This window comes from Rousettus aegyptiacus, unplaced genomic scaffold (assembly GCF_014176215.1).
Source record: "Rousettus aegyptiacus isolate mRouAeg1 unplaced genomic scaffold, mRouAeg1.p scaffold_m13_p_2, whole genome shotgun sequence".
NCBI classification, from domain to species: domain Eukaryota; kingdom Metazoa; phylum Chordata; class Mammalia; order Chiroptera; family Pteropodidae; genus Rousettus; species Rousettus aegyptiacus.
The window spans coordinates 20,034,408-20,056,776 of NW_023416295.1; positions in this window are offsets into that span (position 1 = coordinate 20,034,408).

Consider the following 22,369-nt stretch of genomic DNA (forward strand, 5'->3'; position numbering starts at 1 on the left):
GAGGTTAATAAAATTGACAAACCCCTGGCTAGATTCAGTAAAGTAAAAAGAGAAAGGATACAAATAAATAAAATCAGGAGTGAAAGAGGGGGAATTATGACTGATATCGCAGAAATACAGAATATCATACAAGAATACTATAAAGAGAAGTATATAACACCAAATTGAATAACCTAGAAGAAATGGACCAGTACTTAGAAAAATATAACCTTCCTAGACTGAATCAAGAAGAACTGGAAAATCTAAATAGATTTTTTTCCAATCAGCAATATGGAAATTGAAACAATCATCAAAAATCCACCAAAAAATAAAAGTCCAGGACCAAATGGCTTCACCAGTGAATTCCATCAAACATTCAAAGAAAATTTAATACCTATTCTCCTCAAACTCTTCCAAAAAATCAAAGAGGAGGCATACTTACCAACTCATTTTATGAGGCCAATATTACTTTTATACCAAAATCTTGTAAAGATAATGCAAAAAAAAAAAAAAAAAAAAAAACAACAACAAAAAAAACTACAGACCAATATCTCTCATAAACACAGATGCAAAAATCCTAAATAAGGTACTAGTGAACCAAATACAGCAACACATTAAAAAGATTATACACCACAATCGAGTTGGCTTCATCCCAGGGGCACAGGGATGATTCAACATACATAAATCAATTAATGTGATACACTACATAAACAAATTTAAAAATAAGAATCATATGATCATATCAACAAATGCAGAAAAAGCCTTTGACAAGATACAGCATCCATTTATGATCAAAACACTTAACAAAATCTAAATAGAAGGAAAGTACTTTAACATAATAAAGGACATACATGACACGCCCTCAGCCAACATTATATTTAATGGTAAAAAACTAAAAACCTTCCCTCTAAGATCAAGAACAAGGCAAGGCTGTTCACTATTGCTACTTTTATTCAATATAACATTGGAGGTCCTAACGAGTGCAATCAGACAAGAAAAAGATATAAAAGGCATTCAAATAGGAAACAAAGAAGTCAGATGGTCACTATTTGAGGATGACATGATTCTCTGTATAGAAAACCCTAAAGACTCCACAAGAACACTACTGGAAACAATAAGCAAATACGATAAATTTTCTGGATACAAAATCAATGTTCAAAAATCCATAGTGTTCCTATACTCTAATAATGAAGTGTCAAAAAAAAAAGTAGAAAAAAATAATTCCTTTTGCAATTGCATAAAATAAATAAATAAATTAAATACCTAGGAATAAATTTAACAAAACATGTGAAGGACCTAAATAATGAAAACCACAAGACCCTATTAAAAGAAATCGAAGATACAAAGAAATGGAAAAATATTCTGTGTTCTTCGATTGGAAGAATGAACATAGTTAAAATGACCATATTACCTAAAGCATTCTACAGATTTAATGCAGTCCTCATCAAATTCTCATCAGCATTTTTTTAAAGAAATAGAACAAAAAAAATCATCAGATTTGTATGGAAGTACAAAAGACCCCAAATTGTCAAAGCCATCCTGAGAAAAAAGAACAAGGCTGGAGACATCACTCCGCTCTACTTCAAATTACACCGCAAAGCGACAGTAATCACAGTGGCATGGGTATTGGCAGAAAAACAAACACACGGACCAGTGGAACAGAATTGAGAGCCCAGAAACAAATCCATATCTATATGGGCAAATAATTTTTGACAAAAAAGCCAAAAACATACAGTGGAAAGGAAAGCCTCTTCAATAAATGGTGCTGGGAAATCTGGAAAGCTACCTGCGAAAGAATGAAACTAGACTGTTTTCTATCACCACACATCAAAATTAACTCAAAATGGATTAAGGATCTGAATATAAGACCTGAAACAGTAAAATGCATAGAAGAAAACATAGGGACTAAACTCAAGAATCTTGGATTTAAAGAAGATTTTATGAATTTGACCTCAAAGACAAGGGAGGTAAAAGCTAAAATAAATGAATGGGACTCCATCAAACTAAAAAACTTCTACTCAGCAAAAGAAATTGTCAACAAAGTAACGAGACAACCATCTGAATGGTAGAAGATAATTCACAAGCAACACCTCTAATAATGGCCTAATATCCAAAATATACAAAGAACTCATATAACTCAATAACAATAACAAAAAAAATGATCCAATCAAAAAATGGGGAGAGGACCTGAACAGAGACTTCTCCCTAGAAGACATACAAATGGTCAACAAATATATGAAAAGATGCTCAACATCACTAGCTATTAGGGAAATGCAAATCAAAACCACAATGAGATACCATCTCACACCTGTTAGAATAGCTATAATCAACAGGACAAGTAATAACATGTATTGGAGAGGATGCAAAGAAAAAGGAACCCTCATACACTGCTGGTGGGACTGCAAGTTGGTACAGCCACTATGGAAAAACAGTATGGAGTTTCCTCAAAAAACTAAGAATTGGTCTACCATTTGATCCAGCAATTCCTCTACTGGGTATTTACCCCAAAGACTTGAAAACTCACTGAAAAGATATTTGCACACTGATGTTCATAGCAGCATTATTCACAGTGGCTAGTACATGGTAGCCACTGAAGTGTCCTTTGATAGATGATTGGCTAAAGAAGCGGTGGTACATATATACAATGGAATATGACTCAGCCATAAGAAGAGATGAAATACTGCCATTTGTGACAACATGGATAGACCTCAAGATAATCATGCTAAGTGAAATAAGCCAGACAGAAAAAATTGAAAATTAAATGATATCACTTAAATGTGGGATATAAATTTAAAAGCAACAAATGAGCAGGACACATAAACGGAGACTCATGGACGTAGACTATAGACTAATGGTTACCAGAGAATAGGGGATGGGGAAGGAGCTGGGAGGTAAATGCCATAAAAAGGGTCAAAAAAAGGAGTTAGGGGGAGGGTGAGGTGGGTAAAGGGGGTCATATATATAGTAGCTGAAGGAAACTGGACTTTGGTTGGTAAACACACAAAAGAATATACAGATGTCAAATTATAATGTACACCTGAAAATTATATAATTGTATTAACTAACATTACCCCAATAAACTTAAATTTTAAAAAGTTAAAAAAAAAAAAAGAAACTTCTGATCTGGTATTCTTTTCTGTTATGGCCTTTTTCTGTTTCCATTTCCACTATCCTTTTAGAGACACTCCACTAGGGGCAAGGATATGGGACAATTTCTCTGAGAAAATTTCTGTCTTATGTGAACAATCCATTTCATCAATGTTTACTTCCTAGCAGTCAGTAATATGATCATAGTTTTTTCATACTGTAATGAAAGGAATAATATCTGAGTTTGATTTCCACTTCTATCATTTGTTAGTTGAATGAACTCAAAAATATTTATGACTCCTTAGAACATCAGTTTACTCATCTACGAGAATGATAATTTCATTTTGCCAGACTGTCCAGAATATTAAATGAAACAATAAGGATATATAAATACTATAGTGCCTGGCATACATCATAGTATTAATATATAGTGGATAATGATATTTTTGTCAATTTATATCTTCACAATTTCATGTTATAACTTTAGAAATAGTATCTCAATATTAATTTCCAGGAAAAGTAAGTTGTACTATTTTAGTATCACAATAAATAAGATATACATATAATATGTAAGAGGTATAAGGAAAAATTTGAATTTTAAGTACATATATCTTTAAGTCAAAATTGGGTTAATTTCCAAAGAGAATTTTAAACTCTCAAGTTTTATGAAGATCTAATCATTGTAGTTCACTATATAGTATCAAATAATAAATCTTATTTACTTGGATAACTGATGGTCTTGGTATTATACCAAATATCACAGAAAAAAAAGCAAAATACATATTTTTTTATTTTTCTAATAGAGTGTAGATTTTCCAGAAACTGGTATTGATTTGGAAACAGTATGAGATCCTAAATTGAAAAATCTAGCCTCATATAAAAATGTACTCACTAGAAAATTTGGGGCAACTGAATATTTCTGAGATTCAGAAAAGTATACTTAAATTATGTATTTTTCATCATATAAAATGATATCTTAAGAATTTAAAAAGAGGACATTTGGGACTTCTAATCAAATAATGTGTATATGAGTGACTCAATATTTATTCCCATTCCATTGTGCATATTGAATAGAGAACACACACTGAATAAATTATAATACTGTATAGCAAGTTCACAGAAACTAAATCAAGTATGTGATGAAAAGTTTCTAATATTTCTTACAATGAAATATTATTCAATGTAAAAAGGAAATGAGTAATCAACCCATAAAGAGATATGCAGTTAATTTAAATGAATATCAAGTGAAAGGAGCCAATCTAAAAAGCATACATGCTGTATATGTAGTTCTAGCTACATAACATTCTGGAGAGAGCAAAACTAAGGATACAATAAAAAGATCAGTGGTTACCAAAGGTCATTTGAGCAGAAAATGAATAGGCAGGGACTGTAGGATTTTGAGTGTAGTGAAAATACTCTATGGAACATTATAATTATGGATACATATCATTATACATTTGACCAAAACCATAGAATGTACACCACCAAGAATGAACCCAAAGGTAAACTATAAATTTAGGTGATTATGATGTATCAATGTAGGTTTATCCTTGATAAAAAAAAATTTTGGTGAGTGATATTGATATGGAGGAGGTTATGAATGTGCCAGGGCAGGGTTTATATGGAAAATTTCTGTACCTTCCTTTTAATTTTGTTGTAAACCTATATTTGCTCTAAAAAGCAAAGTATTAAAGAAAAGAACATTGTAAAAATGCTATAGGAGAAGGAGGGAAAGGGGGAAAAAATCACATTTATTTCTTAAATATATCAGTGAAAGCTTTTTTTGTTCATGGGAGACACAACTTTTTCATGTTTTCACAGAAAAATAAAAAATACCCACAAACAAAATAACCTTGAGAGACAAATATCGAAGCTTCTATTTTACTTTTAGATATGGCATAATGTAAGTAATTAGTGTATTCCTGAGGAAATGAGATTTTGTGTCTTCTTATTTGCTATGTCTTGTTCAATTTTCTCAGTTGAACAAAAGCCTTCAAAAATCTTTTCATTTTAACTACTTGCAAAAATAATAATCACCTATAATTTTTGCCTCCTTTCTTCTACATTATAAGGTTAAGTTCAGTTCAAACTACTTACATAAACAAAGTTATTTCATTGTCCAGCTTTTGCCCATATAATTGACCTGTGTAAGTCCCTTTGTAATGCATGTCAGAAGAAAAATAATAACATTCCATGGATAGCATGACCAAGTTTCTACTTTCAATAAGAAAACTTTTTAACAAATATTTTTGTGTTGCTTTGCAACACTTTATTTTACATTTAGAGTATTTCCACTTAAAATAAAAATAACCCTCTTAACATTTTCTTATTTAATTCTACAACTACCCTGAATATTCTCCCTCTCTCCATATCTCATTCATTTGTTTTATTTTAGGTTTGCATTAGCCACTATTTAGACCATGCAATGAACATCAGTGAAGACTTGTTGCTTAGACAGTGCCTATTCCTTTCTTTTTCCATCCCTCTCTCCCATTGTCTGAAGATCTTTCTAAAACCTAATTAAAACCTTCTTATTGCTGTGAAACTTAAAAATTTCTGATTCCTTTACCTCTCCCAGCAATACACACACACACAGTCTAAAAAAATAGAATAAAAAATTCTTAACATGGCAAAAAAAAAAAAAATGCACATTTATCTACATCTTCCATGACTGCCTCAGAAGCAAGTCTATGCTCCTGTCAGGTTGATTTGCTCATTTTCCCCTAAACACAGCCAGCATTTTTCATATCAATGTCTTCTTATACTTGTTGTTCCTGTTTCCTTGAAATTTCTGTTTTCCTTATGAACACATTTTCTATGCAATTTTCACTGACTCCAGCAGGCAGCCTTATGCATCTTTTCCTATCTTCTCTGATTGTATTTGCTCATTTATCATCGTATTTTTCATATGCCATAGATGGTTTTATATTAAAACATTTGTTGGTCCTCCCTGATGTGATGGTTCTTGAAGGACTCTCTCTTTTGTGGTAACAGGTTTAACCACAAGATATGCTTTATCCAAATGAACAGTTTGTTTTTTTCTGAGCTTTGCAGAAGGCAAATAACTTTCTCTAATCCTCAATTTCCCCATTAGTAATATGAGACAATTAATGAAAAAGAATATAACTTAATTGCTTAACAGAGTTCTGAGAAAATCAAAGTTACTTAACGAACTATTAAAGTATTTAATAATTGTCTACTAATAATCATTGTTTTCCAAGTTTATTAGAAGGAAAAGCATAAAATCAGTATAGTCAACGTATAAGAGGTAATAATTACCTGTGACCACTCACCATTTTCAATCCAAATTTTGTGTTTCTGACAGTTTTCAGTTAGTATATCTCATCAGACATTGTGGATGGAATTACGGGAGCCCTAACTGAGCAGAAGGGTTAGGGGACTGAGTCTCTAGTAATTTTGTAAAATAGCAGCATAAAAAAAAATCTGATGGTCCCCCAGCATGTACTCTAGTACTGTACATCTGAAGATATATGAGAAGAACCATCCCCAGGTAACAATACAATCTAGTATTTACCTCTAACATTAATGACATCTCACTGAGTGCCAACACTTGGATAAAGTAGAAAATTTGAAACCAGTTCCAGTTAATCAGCTCTCCAAATCACTGTTCAACATAATTTTCAGCTTTAAGATCTGACAGAATATTCACACAATGATATATCATTCAATATTTCACATAGAGCATGCATTGTCTACTTCTCCAAGCCAAAGAATGACGAAAAAGAGCTCAAAGCAAACTGGTTCAGGTTCTATAATAGAATTCATCTTCTGAACCAAGGTCATGCTTAGCAAGAATAATTGTTATCCAGAAACAATAAAGCCAACATATGAAAAATATTGAGTTCCAGCATACACTGAACTGTAAATCACTATTTATGAAGTATCCAATTTACACCAGTATTCTGTATGATCATCATAGTCAATAACAAATAGTTTGAAAAACTAATTTAAGTTTTTAGCACTAAGAGATGTGATTCCTATTTTTAAATGGAATGGTCACTGACAGAGTTTATATATGTAACTAATCTATAAGATGTATATACATATTTTTGTTCTGTCACATGATAAATTGAAATATACTTCACGGCTTCAAGCAAGTGTTTAGAACTGATTGGAATGAAGATTGAAAAATTAGTTTTGGTTAAATTACTTTGTTTTCCTCCAAATTGAAAGGTCGTACTCCTTGGTTATAACAATAAATTTATTGAAAATGTATTATTCTATACTCCAAATTCATAGGGCATATCGAAATATCAAAATATTCCCCATTTTATTCTTCCTTCATAGAGAATCAATAAACAGAATTTTATTTGTATATATTTTGTCTTAACTGTATCTTACTGTATGTATTTGCTGGATCTTGGCACTCCCAAGAGTATGAATTAATCTCTCCCCCTTCTCCCCTCTCCCTTCTTCCTCCAACCCCATCTTAAATGGCATGGGTAGAGATATTAGGCTATGTGAGCAGAACAATTTAGAGGCAAATGTGGCCCGTGACAGTTGTGACTGTGAAAAGAGAACTCTGCTAATGATACTTCTCTGAGATCTAGACTGAGAATGCCGCTAGAATAAGATTATCCTGGACAATCACATGAAATCATTAGCATTCACTCTCTGCCCTCTTGTGGCAGGTATTGCCAGCCGACATATATGGGATTAAGGTGATGAATCAATCAGCAATATTGATAAAGCATAATGTCCTTATCATAGTGCTTATTAAAATGAACTGTATTTGTATTAAAGTATTTTTTCATTTTCTTTTAGTGGTACTTTAATATAATTTTAAACATAACTACTTTAATTTTGTGATTGTATTGTTCAAACCACTAGCATAAAAATGCCTGATTGGAAATAAACCAGATCTAATTACAACTCCCAGATGCTGAAACAGTCTTCCAATTCTCTGTTCACTGTAATCAGATGGCTTTGTTGTTTATCTAGCAATACAAAGAACTTGAAAAAAATCAGTGTGTTACATAATTGCTGCATTTATCTACATTTATTGGTTGTATTTTGGACTACTTCAATGCTGGACAATTCTGCTTTGAGACATAGATTTATTTTTCAGACACTGCATTTGTTCAAAGATTAATCGAATCTCTACATTTCTTTGTATACCACAGATACAATTAGTAGCACTTTGCAACCCTCTCTTAAAGAAGGCCTTATGCTAGATCTTTATGAAGTTGCTTATGGTAATATGATCATAGGACAGATGAAAACTATATTACAAGCTCTTGTCATGAAACAACTTTCTTACTTACTAGTTGATGAGTAAAATGTCACAATTGTAGCTTAATTTTCCTGATGCATTTTCAACATGTAAGTGGCTATATTCCTGGGAATGGCAGGGCAGAACATAGATGAACTCACACACACTCTCTTGCCTTTCCTCTTGCTCTCGCTTTCTCTCTAGCTTTCTTGCTCTCATCCACCTTTTGTTTTGTTTTTTCCCCTGAACAATATATGATTTGATTTGTTTACACAACCTATATTTGAAACGACTCCTCTTCGCAGTAGACCAGACAGGCTGAGGACTGTGAATATTGTTGTCTGTGGCCCTTCCATTAGCAAGAGGAGTAAAGACACTTCCTAATGAAACAAAGAATAGCTGATGCCACTTGCACTTTATCAAATATGAATATAATTACAATCAGATTTAAGCAGTTTGTGATAGTTAAATTACATCAAGTGTGTGTCTTTGTTAATTTCTTCTTTTTTGTCCTTTTTATTGGTCATTTCATGTTGTTTCTAGTCACTTGATTTCATTTAGGAGAAACCAAGATAGGACAGGTTATATTCTGCTGACAAACAGCTATACAATCTCTGCTTAAGACAGAAATGATTTATTTTTGTCTCATAGCACATGCCCATGTGTCTGCTAATTACAGTTACTCAAGCTGATGGAGTGGCCTCCTTCCCTATCATTGCCAATGCCAAAATGAGAAAGAGTGTGGATGTTCTCACTCCCACAATTAACTGCTCTAGCCTGGAGGTGACATAAATAACTTGTTTCAACCCATTGCCAAAACAACAAGACCCCTAAGAAGTACATACAGTTTATCACATGCCTGGGAGAAGAACAAGCTAGATATATTTAGTAAATAACATTAATAACTAACTCACATGCTTTCTCCAAAAGTACCTCCTGGTCCTGGAAGATAACTGCTTTATTTTGCTGCACTTAGCAGAATTTTTTAGCACACTCTTTCTCTGTATCCTACTGTTGGTCCCTTCTTCTTATTTTTCTTTTGCCACTGATTTCATGTCTTTTCTTCTATTTTCTTGCACTTTCATTACTCCCTACTTTCAAGGTGCTAACATTCTGGAGGAAGATATGGACATGTAAGTTAGAAATAGCATACAGAGATTTAAGTGCAGTGAAGTACAAATGAAGTATCTCTTTCTCAGGGTGGTGGAGTTATGAAAAATTCCGAAAGGGTAATATTTGAGCTGAAGTGCAGAGATGAGAGAGTATTCCATTAAGAGTAAAAACATGCTCAAATGCAAAAAAATAATAATAATAATATGATGAACGCAGGGCATATTATTATTTAATTGAGCATAGCCATCTAAAATTCAGATTTTCAGAAAAAGTCTGAGTCTATCTTGGGTTATGCGCCTAGCACTTGTCTAAAAGAGAGTAGAACATCTTGATTGACAATAACATTAATACCACTTGCAACAAAGAGGGTTGGTTGTTACCAAAGGGATGAGGTAGGTGATAGGTAGGTATGTAGGTAGGTAGGTAGGTAGATTAGATAGATGATAGATAGATGACGATGATAGATGATAGATGATAGATAGATGATGGATGGATGGATGGATGGATGGATGGATGGATGGATGGATAGATAGATAGATAGATAAGAAATTGATTGTTATCAAGAAAAAATATATATGGCTGTACACTGTAGAAAAGCAGTGACAAAAATGGCTGTTTTTGTATGTCATATCAAAGCATCTGGATTTCATACTCAGGGTAATATAGGACCAACTGAAACAATATAGCAATTGATTGACAGGTTAAGACTGTAGTTTAGAAAGATCTCCTTTTCTCCCACACAATTGCAGAAGAAGAATTCAGTGGGACTTGAAGCAATTAGATCTATTAAGGGGCTCTTGCTATAATTTAGTTTAGGTATAAGAAGACCATAAAGAAAAAGCAGTAATATAAGTAAAGGCAAGGAAGGCCAAGATCCAAGATATAGAGAATGCACAATAAGCAGCATTTAGAGGTCAATAGTACAATGGGTGTTAGAATGAGGAGAAATGCAATCTGACTAGGCTTTGTGCCTTCAGCAGGTGGGTGGTGTCAGTGGCTACAGTGAGCAGAGGAAAGAGAGCAGGATTCTAAGAAGTGGCGGGTGTGGCAATGAGCTCAGTCCCTCCAGCCAGCCTTCTCTCCACTATCTTTGCATTCTAAAAGGAAATATTTAAAACAGAAAAATAATTTTATTAGTATTAATATCTGTAAGGACACCAGCCACGCTCACATCATTTTTAGGGATGAGTTCATCGTTGCCTATTCAATTTGTGTTAGATTAGTTTTTAAAGAATATACAGTTTGCACATTTTATAAGATTTAGAGAAATATTTTCAAGGAAATAACCTCTGGAAACAGCTTAAAGTCACCAAATTATTGAGTGCTAATATATATTTTAAAAAAGCAACTGATAAGTAATAAGCATAATATTCAAAAAGAAAAGAAAGGCATTTCTTTCATCTGCATCCCTACCATGAAAGGTAGAGAACAGTGTTTCAACCATCACAGTATTCACTTAAGAGGACCTGCAGGCATCTCCAGTTTCAAACAAACATTTTTATTTTTCCCCTTAACTAATTTCATAAATTAGCATAAATCCAACATTAAGTGGGCTTCCTAGATTTTGCCTTTCAATTTCAACTTCTCTTATATATAGGTATACTTGGTCACAACAGTATAAAACTGAATTTAACTCTCTGCCTATGCTGAGAGACACTGTATAACCTTCCTACATTTTCCTATATACCACACCCATATGCCTTATCCTCATAGCCACATTAAGTTCATTTTAAGGCACTGTAGGGTTTTCAGAAATAATCATTTTGACAGATTCAAATGTAATGTAATCAAATATAATATAATGTAAATATAATGTAATTTATCTTGGATCAAACTTTCAATTGTGATGATTTGAGCTGAAGTTTGAAAAATATTTCTCGTTTATTAATTTATTCATATATGCATTAATTCAGAAAATATTAAGCTTCTTTTATGTGCAAGACACTAAATCAGAAAATGAAGGACAAGGTATATGTTTGAATAATAAAAATATGACATAAATGTATACTGAGTAACAGCAATTTGAAATAAAAATAATAAATTCTGTTATTTTCATTACTCCCCACAAAGACCTGGTCACTCTTTCAACTTCCTTACTGAGAGGCACCATGTAATAAAATCTCGCTTTGTTTTTGGAGAAAATTTTCAAATGAGGGGGTAACTAGGAACTAATGCAATTGTGGTGAGACCTAGGAGAAAAATAAATGTAAAATCTTAATGTATGGTTTTACATGAAAACGCGTATTTGTAGATTTCTTATTTTTTAATTAACCTTTAATTTTGATAACAACTTTGCATATAGGAAAATGCTTTAAATTGAATTCTAATATTAAAAGTTTGAGAAAATATCAAATGTTTTCTGTCACTAGAACCAGTTCTTCACTATTTCACTCTTAACAATATTTTTCTACATGATCCCATTTAACAGACCACAAGTACACTTTCACCAGTACCCTACTTCAGTTAAGAAGTAATCCAGTTATCTAGTCAGTTTGGACCGATATAACAAAATATCACAGGTGGGTAACTTAAACAGCAGACATTTATTTCTTACAGATCTAGAGGCTGGGAAGTGCCCTCTTCCTGGGATGTAAACTGCTGCGTTCTCACTGTGTGCTCACATGCCCTTTCCTAGAGGTGTGCATATAGAGAGAGAAAGGGATCTGATCTTTTCTACTTTTTTTATAAGAGTACTAAACCTGGAAGCTCTATCCTCTGGCCTCATCTTACAGTACTTACTTCCCAAAGGCTCCACTTTCAAATACTATCGCAATGAAGATTAGGGCTGCACCACACGAATTTAAGGGCAACACATTGAGTCCATAGCACAAGCCAACAAAAATTCTCAATAGAAACTACTGCAAATGCAAAATGTGATTTCAGTGTTTCCTCCTAGTCTTAATATGGAATATGAAATATGCAAGAGTCTACTTTAGGAATCAAGGGAGCTTTGGTCAAGTGAGATGTAATTTATCACGTAACCATCTGTACACCACAAAATATTTTAAATAAATTCTCATTTTGATATAATTTTAAACTTACAGAAAAACTGCACAAATGATATGAGAATTCCCACATACCCTCTAACCACATTTATCAATTGTTGAGATGTCAAATTTGCTCTCTCTCTCTCTCTCTCTCTCTCTGTATTTCTCCTTGTATCTATATATAGATACACACTCATATATGTATATATTCCTATTTAATACATTTAGAAAACTTGGAAATATTGTGCCCCTTTATTCCCACATACTTCAGTATATACTTCATAAAAGTAGACATTTTCCTACCTAACCACAATACATTATCAAAATAAAAATATTTAAGGAAAATACAATGATATCTAACCCAGAGTCCATTTTTATTTTTTAATTATTCTAGTAATGTCTTATGTTATTTTATTTCCTGGTCAATTATCTAATTCGAATTTGTGTGTTGCATTTATTTGTCACGTTTCTTCACTTTTCATCTAGAACATTTTGTCAGTCTTGTTTTGTCTTTCTCGTCCTTGGGATTTTTGAACTGAACAGTGCAGTTATTTTGGAGATTAACAAGCATGCCACATGAGTGATGTTGTGTTCCTCTCAGTTCATCATACCTGGAGGCACATAATATAAAATCATTTGAATATTGATAATAACTCTGATTACTTGTTTAAAGAGATATCGTTCAGATTTCCTCCCAATATATTTTTATAAAATATCTTTAATATCCCTAAGGTGATTTCCAGTAAGTTGTGGAATATGGTTTCTGATTTTCAATTTTTTAAGGAGACATAAAAAACTTAGCATAGTCTACTATATGACCCTAAACCGAATCCTCACAATTAGAGAAAGTAGTCAAAAATAAACACCTTCGTAGTAGTTCAATTCAATTAGAAAAATATTTACCAAATGCCATTCTGTGAGAGACATTACAGGTCCTTAAAAAATACCTTAAACAGGTTGTAATTTAATAGGAGGCAAAACAGATTCACAAATACCTGCTTGCCTCATGTGAGTACCAAGTGCCTCAGGAGGTACACCAGTGAACACTAAAAATGTTTTTTAAAAGATATTTAATTAGGTTAGTACAAAGTCAGCATATTAAAAATATGGAGTATAGATGAATGCATTACCACAAAAGTAAGAAAAAAGAAACAAATATATAGATAGAAAAATAAACAAATAGATAAATAGCTAAAACAAGATCCTAAAACTATTTAAGAAAGAGGTAATTCAGTTTGAGAAGCATATATGTTATGTATTTCTTAGTACTTCTGGAAATGTAGGTTGAGTAGAGATAGGTAGTGAACTTTGGCTAATAAAAATAGGAATCCGTATTTTTTCATTAAGTAATGGAGAATCATTGAAAATATTTGACCAGAACAGAACTGTAAGTAGTGTTGTGTTTAGAAATAGAAATGGGTTTAAAAGAAATCAGTAGAGTACAACACAAGCCTAGGTGTTGTGGTGTGGGGTTCATTACTATGGTGGTAGCAGTAGGAATGATGAATATCTTGCCCGTCGTGGACCTAAACAATTCAGAAAAGATGTGTCTATACAGATTTAGTAGGTCCCGTGGTACTCACCCACATCCTAGTTATCCAGCCAGTACACCCATCCAACAGTTGCTATGAATATAATTTCCTAAAGACTCAAAGCTGCCTCCTGTCTCAGGAGGTTTGCCTTCCACTGAATGAGAGTGAGCTTGCTTGGGAAGTTACTCACCCCAGCTCTGGAGGTACTTCTATAGTCAGTTACTGATCAATCCTGGGGACAAGAAAAACAATTCTATAGTTGGTTTATGCTTCAGAGGCTCGTCTCTGCTCACCCACTTGTTCTGTAAGAAAGACCACATTTTTGATACACTCCTTTTCCTTCTGTACCTGCTTTTCTCATTTCTTTATTGACATTTCTCAAAGAGCTCTCCTGCAATAAATCAGCACCAAATCCCATTTCAGGCTCTTTTTCTCAGGAGCCCAATCCAATATAGTAGATGTTTGTTGTCTTTGGGGGTAAAGAGACTGAAATGCTGAGCATGAGACACCAGAATAATATTGCTGCCTTTAATAGAAAAGAAATAGAAGGAAGAGACCTTAGTTTTAAAGAAAAAAAGTAAGTAGTTGAGTGAGGGGCTTTTGTTTTCCAAGCACCCATTTTGAGATTTAAAAATGATATTCAGAAAATGAAGACCTAGATCTTATATGGGAGGTTAGATACAAAGAAGAGGTAGAAATAAACAAATTGCAAACAAACACATAAACAAACACACAAATAAGACAGTTCTCTAGAGTGAGAGAGGACTAAGAAAAAAAAGGGAGTAGGTGGAATCTTAGGAATGAACTACACTTGGGAGAGGTCAAGAGGAAAAGCCCGTGGAATTAATTAAGAAAAATTCATTTCTAAAGGAAATGGATTTTTTAACAAAGGAATGACATTATATACTTTTTAAAAGAGGCAAAAAGATAAAACCTGAGAAAAGATGAATGTTTTGGGCACTGAAGAGGACGTTGAGGTGGTCAGTCTAGTGAGCTCCATGTGTTGATGGAGAAAGAAACCAAGGCTGTAAGAAACTGCATGCATTTTAAGGATATAAGGCAACCACAGTTATTGTTTTTGCCAAAAATGCACTAGGTTGCATGGTTGAGAAATTCTGCTCTGTTTCTTTAGCACTCTTGGGACAAGGAAAACTTGATGTGAAGCAGCGAATGGGATGTCTGCGGAGTTATCAGAAGGCTCACATTGATTTATTCTCTGGGGCTTCAGAGAGAACATGTCAGTCTTTTAGTCCTGAAAGTTTGTCTTTCTGATTTAATTGTACCATCTTGATTCTCACCATGTACTCCTAATTTTCTCTTGTCTTTGAACAGAATCAAAGGAGACACCATCAACTGTTGCCTGGTTAGTGTCATTTTCTATATCCTTCATGTGTAAGAAATTCAAATCCTCTATTTTTTTCTTCAAACTCCTTATATTATTGTGTAATTAAAGACTGAGCAAAAAAAGGTTGATTTTAGAGTAGGCTATAACATGAACTTGAAATATTCAAATATTATCTCCTTAAAGCGTTAGTCCATGTTTTTACCAGCATAATTTCAAAAAAGTCAAAGGTTATAGGTCAAAGCAGTGAAAGTAAAGTGTTAAATTCTATTGGCAACATGAAGATTTTCCCAGAAAAATGCTTATGTACATATAGTACAGAAGTAAATGAATTTGCTTAAAAATCATATTTTTAAATGCACACTCTTTTGTCTCCTCCCTAAAATTAATAGCTTTACCTAGGACCGTGACCCAGGACTACTATAGCTTACTAGTGCCTTTAAATAACTGTTAAACACATTTCAAATTGTGCAACTGCTGAGCAAAAGCAGTTTTTTGTTTTTAGTTATACTAGCGATATAAATAAAATTCCATTCTCTTTTTTTTTTTTTTTGAGAATAAATGGTTAATCACCAGAGTGCACTAGAATGGCAGGCTGCATAACAGAACCTCACCTAGACCAAGCTTTCACTCAACATTTCCACCCAGAAGGGGTAATAGAGAAAAAACTACAATGTGAGTCTGAAAACATGGATTTGTTCACCTTTAAAAATTGATAGATATAAGTAAAAAAAAAAAATTTGTCTTTGGGTCTACAAACAAAAGCACTGTTAGTTTTATCTTCCAAGATCAATACTAATTATGCAATATAACCAATTCAGAGCACTTGGTAAAAAGCAAGAGATAGTGAACTCAATTCAATTTTTGTGAGAGAGCTACAAGTCAATATGTTCTGAAGGTAAATGAAAAAACATAATTTTTAGGCAGGGCTATAGTGGGAAAACATTTACAACACATCACTTTCAATATTTATATGATGACATTGCATGTGCCTAGTTAATGTTAAGTATTATACTCATCACTGTCAAATGTAACTTATCTCTCACTCTTGAGAATTATCACTCTATCCGGTATATCATTTCAAAACATGTTTGCACTGCCTACATATGTGTGGGAGAAGAGTTTTGAAAGGTTAAAGGGCTGCAAAATCTCTGACTAGAAACAGGGAGGTCACATGTAGTTCGGCAAATGCAATAGAGAGAACAATAGGGAAGCGGTGGAGGTGGAAGGAAACAAAATGCAACTGGGTAAGGCGAAGCCAGCAGAGGAGAGCAGAGGGCAAATGCCAAATTGATTTTACAAAGAAGCAGAGATCTGTTCCTAATACACACTTGCAGTATCAAAGGATTCAATGTTTATTGCCTTCCTTTTCACGTAGAATGTAGGAAGACACATTCATTAAACTGTATGAGCTTTTGGGAGAATTTCAGTCATACAACTTCAGCCAGCTAACAAAGAGCGTTGTATGACTTGATGCAGAATTCTTTCTGTTCTGTTTCATGTTCAATCGATACATTCAAATTATTTTGTCATTTTAAAATACAAATTGTGCTTAAACTTATTATATTGAGTAAATGGATCTCTTTTCTTCAAGACCTTAAAGAAAACTAGCAATAAATTACCTCTTGGCCCCATTGTCTTCAGAGGAAGCAAAAAATCAAAAAATCTTTCTAGTTTTTCTTCTAGATCTTAATGGTCCACCTCCCTTCCTAGTTCTGATCTCCTCTGGTATTACCACTTAGTCATTTAAAAACTCCTATCTTTTTATTTTGCTTCACTAGGTTTAATTGGTTTCAAATCTCTCCTGTCCAGTTATTTCCTCTGTGAGACTTTTCAAATCATTCAAATTGACTTCTGGTTTATTTTGCATTCAAGGCTCTAGTGGATAGTTAGAGAAAAAATACTATACATTTTAATATTTCCTGGTGTGTTTAAGACACTGATTCTGGATTTTGTAAGGTGTATGAATGTAGGGATAAAGGAAGGGGGTCAATCTGTCTTCAGGGACTGATCAATAGGAAGCTGTCATGCAGAGGGTTCTCTGAGGCATTTAGAACAGATCACAACAGTGGTCTCCTGCCCAAAGTCACTTCAGCATCATTGATACCACATTCTATATTCACCCTAAGGTGAGCCCTTGCAACTTGTATGAAACTAGCAGTGTCATAGAATTTAAAATGAAACTATAAGCAGAAACTTCCCTTAGATTCATAAAAAATGAAGAAGAACAGAAGAAAAGTTACTTATGAAGAGAGATGTTGCATAGTCTTCTTTAAAGGTTGGTATCATTCATGAATATTTGAAAAATATGCCAATCTATTTGCTTTAGAAAGCAATGTTATACTGTTTTGGGTGTATTAAGAACTCATTTTTTTGTGTGTTCCAGAGCTTTAAAGAAAGACAAAATTATCTTTACTCTATATTGCATAAAAACAAATAATAGCTACAACACAATTCAGCAGATCAATTTTCTGAAACTTTGACCTTCTTTTTCAGAATTACCTCAAAAATTAAGCTTATCAGATCTATTCAGTATGAATGGTCTAACTTGAATTCACATTCTACTCAAATGTCTATTCTACATGTATACCTTATCACATCAAATGGGAAGTAAAGATAAATTATGTTCATTCTCCTCCATTCACAAGAAAGTAGATATATGCATTTTATGAAGATTGCTAACAATAAGGAATGAAATAAAAGCAGCTTCTGATTTAACCAGAAAATAAACTCAATCAGAGCACCTGTTTCACAAGCAGTGTAGATTATTGATGTTTTACTACATTACCTGAGATTTCAGTAGCTGCTTAGTAGATGGAACTGCTGAAGACAGGTACTTCTAAAAGCAAAGCAAAGCTTGTAGATTTGATACTTGTTTTCAGAGAGCAGTATAAGTATAAGGTCATTGATAGACAATAAAACTTTTTTTTCTGTCTTGTAAACCTATACAAAGCTCACAAACATAGACTGAAACTTTCCTTACAAAGGTCACCGATGACCAGTAATTGTGCCTTAACAAACTGAGTGGTATCTCCTCATATGGTTCTCTGTTTCTGAATGACACTGCTGACTATCCTTTACTTAAAATTGAATTCTATATCAATACATTAACTAAAAACTTCCTAGGTAAATGCGGCTGGCACTTTTTTGACTTAGTATTTTGGTTCATCCGTACAAGGCCTAATTTCCTCATTGCCACTCAACATCTCAGTTCAAGCCTTGTTTATTCCCAGATTAACAAAATGTCTTCTGTTTATTATTTATATTTATTTTTGTTCCAACTCCAGTTCAGCCTATATTGGGTTTGCATCGTGACTTTCTCTGCCAAATGAATGTTGGCAGAAGTGTTAGGATACTAGTTCTTAGGCCTTAGATATCATGTTTCCCGGTTGGCCCCTTGAAGATGTTCTGTCCTCGACTATAAAAAAAAAAAAAAAATGCCCCCAAGAAATAGATACCCTTCAAGACTGAATCCTAGAATGAGAGACACATAGCAATCCTAAACAAACCCCCAGCTGAAAAAGAACTTAAAAAAGAAGGAAGGAAGGAAGGAAGGAAGGAAGGAAGGAAGGAAGGAAGGAAGGAAGGAAGGAAGGAAGGAAGGAAGGAAGGAAGGAAAAGAAAAGGAAAGAAAAGGAAAGAGAAAGAAAGAAAAGAAAGAAAGAGAAAGAAAGAGAACTTCCCTAGGTGACCTATAAATTTATGAATGAGAAATGTATGCTTATTGTTACAAGCCATTGAGATTCTGGACTGTTTCTTCAGTCACACTATTGCAATAAATATCTGTCTAATGCAGTGCCACTCCCATTGTACAGGTGGAGAAAGACTCACAGAAAGTAAGTCACTTAGGCAAGGAAAGCCCAGAGACTCTAACTCAAGTCTCAGACTCAAAACTCTGTGGTCATTTCACCACCCAACATGGCCTCTCGAAAATTTCTTACTAAGCTTTTTATGTCTTTTGGGCAAAAATATGTTTTTGTCCATTGAAATCTCAAGCTAAAATTTGCAATCATATACTTTGTTCCACTTTTTCTTATGAAACACGTTGATTTATTACCATGTTCTATACACAATGACGAGAGCTACTCGTACAAAATTTCATCCTATATAAAATAAATATCTCTCAGACTCCTATATAGTTTCTCTGAACAGAGTCATAACTGAAAAAGCACTGTCCATAGCAGAAATTACTTCACGAGCACTACAATGACTCTCTATTTTACTACAATAAATTCCTTACAATGGCCTGTAAAGCTCTGTGTGATCTAGCCCTTGGTCATCTCTTGCAGCATATCTTCTATGCTTTCCAAGACTCTGCTCCAGCCACACTAGTCTTCAGTTGTTCTTTGCATGCACCCGAGGTGCTCTTGTCTTAGGGCCTTTGTCATTCTTGCTTAAGGTTTGTCAATATTACTAGCATTTTCAAAGAAAAAAAAGTTTAATTTTATAAGTATCTCTATTAATTTTTATATATTAATTTTTTCACTTTTTTATCTTATTTTATTTGATTCTATACAATTATAATTTGTCTAACTTCTGGCATTGGTTGTTTACCTCAGTTATTTTTATTTTTTTCTCTCTTTTCTAATTTGTGGATGTAAGGCTATAAATTCTTCCTAAGAACTCCTTTTTGCATTCTACAATTTTGCTAAGAAGTTTTTTCATTATTATTCAATTCTATAAGTATAATTACCACTGAGATTTTTTTCCTTTGATCCATTACATATTTAGAAGTATATTTTTATTGTAAAATATATGATTTTAAAAATATAATTTTGATACTGATTTGTAACAATGTCATTGTGCTCAGATATTGTAGCTTGAATTGTACTGAATCTTGGAAAATTGTTTTGAAATTTGCTTTATGCCTAGAACGTGATCGAGTAGCATATTTCATAAGCACTTAAAAATTTTTTGGAATGCAATGTTCTTTAGATGTCCTATTCGATTAAGCTTGTTAATTGCATTGATCTAATTTATATCCTCATTGATTTTTTTGTTTGCTTGATATACCAATAAGAGAGGTGTGTTAAAATTAATTTTTTCAGTTTCTCCTTTTAATTTCCTCAATTTTATTTGATATATTTTAAATCTATATTCTTAGGTGCATAGACTATTAGGATTGGAATACCATCCTCATAAATTGAACCTTTATCAAAACAAAGTGGACCTCTTTATCTCAATTAATGCTATTTTGCCTCCCAAAATCTGTTTAGCCTGATATTAACATAGAAACATTGACTTTCTTTTAGTTCTTATTTACCTATCATATATGTTTGCCTATATTTATTTGCCTATATATGTTTGTTGGTTTATTTCAAATTTTCTACATCCTTAAAATTGTTTATGCATCTTTTAAGATACATACAGTTAATATTTTCAAAATCTTATCTTTTTCTTTCAGTTGAACACTTTTTATCTTTTAAATGCAGTGTATATTTTATTTACATTATATTTTATAGCATAAGCTCCACAGAATCAATACCTAGAATAGTACCTTGCACAGAGTGAAGAGTTCAATACACGTTTCTTTAATATGTTCAACATTTATGTTGAATTTATGAATGAACGGTAATGGTTCATTTGGATTTATTTCTAACCTGCCTCATTTTTATAGAGAGTCAATGTTTTGGTGGTTAAGATTTTGCCTTGGAGTCAGATTGCATGGGTTCAAATCTCAGCTTTGGTACTTACCAGTTTATGACTCTGAGAAAGTAACTTGATAGCACCCTCCTCCTAAGGTTGTGTGAAGATTAAACTCTTTTAACCATGTGAATTATTTAGAACAGTATCTTGAATATAGTGTCATATGTATTATATGCCCTCCCCTCATTAATTTGAAGTTATACAATTTATACACTTTAAACTTGCCTATTTAACCATATAAAGTCTAAACTTACTTTATGTCAAAGGATTGTAAAACACTTGAACTTTAATTACCAACTCCCAATATATCTTCAATTTAGTTAAAGAATATAATTCCAGCTTCATTTTTTTAACCCTTACATTAGATATAATTGCTAGCGATATGCTAGCACTGCTTACTTGTATACGAACTTATTTTTATTAATTTTTAAGGCAATCATCCTCTTACTTTGTTCTCTCTCTGACTTCCTTAAAAATCTTCACAATTTTTCAGTACTTTAATATTTTTAATTTTTAATTTTTATTTGATGATATCTTAAGTATGAATTTCTTTATGATTTTTTTTTTTGGCTTTCATTGTGCTTTTTGAAAGTCAAGATTTGTCATTTTCTTTTTAAATGTTATTCCTCTCCTCTTTATTCTCTTCTTTTAGGACTCCAATTAAATGTTTTACTTTTTCACTCATTTTTTTAACTTTCTTTACCCATCTTTTACATGTACTGAAGAAGGTACATATAAAAAGATAAAAAGAATTGTCTGTCTGAGCAACTTCCTTAGACATTTTTCCAAGTTTACTAATACTAGAAATTCTCTATCCAGCTATATTCAACATGTTCATGAATTTAATTTATATATCTATATCTATCTATCTATCTATCTATATATATATATATACACACACACATACATATATATTTAATTTCTAGGAATTTAATTTTGTTTTGCTTTTAAAACTATTTTTTGTTGTTGTTGTGTATCTCTTTCCTGTTCTTTCTTAACACTTTTTTTTCTTTAATTCTCTGGTACTTCCATAATAAAATAGGCGTGTTCTCACATCTCCCAGTGCAGGGTAGAGCTTCCCCCACTTCCTTAGCTTACTCAGTACTTAGTGTGAGGGGTTTCTCTGATGTCAGCCTCACGGCAGCTCCCAAGGTTTCTCTTCTGTCTCTTCTGTGTATAGTCATTCAAATCTAGATGACTTTGAAGAAATGATAGCTTCACAGCTTGTGTACTATTATAGATCTGACTTCATTTGCAGAGTTTTAACACACATTTTATTCATAATTTTAGAATGCCCTATACAGAAATAGTCTTCTTACAAATTTCGTTCACTTATTTCCAAAAATAATTACTGTATCCACTATGCCCTCTATGGCTCTTGGTTTTACACTTTGTGCCCTTAGCTCTGCTGCTCTTCACAGTGATGACAATACAGCAATCCCATCACCCT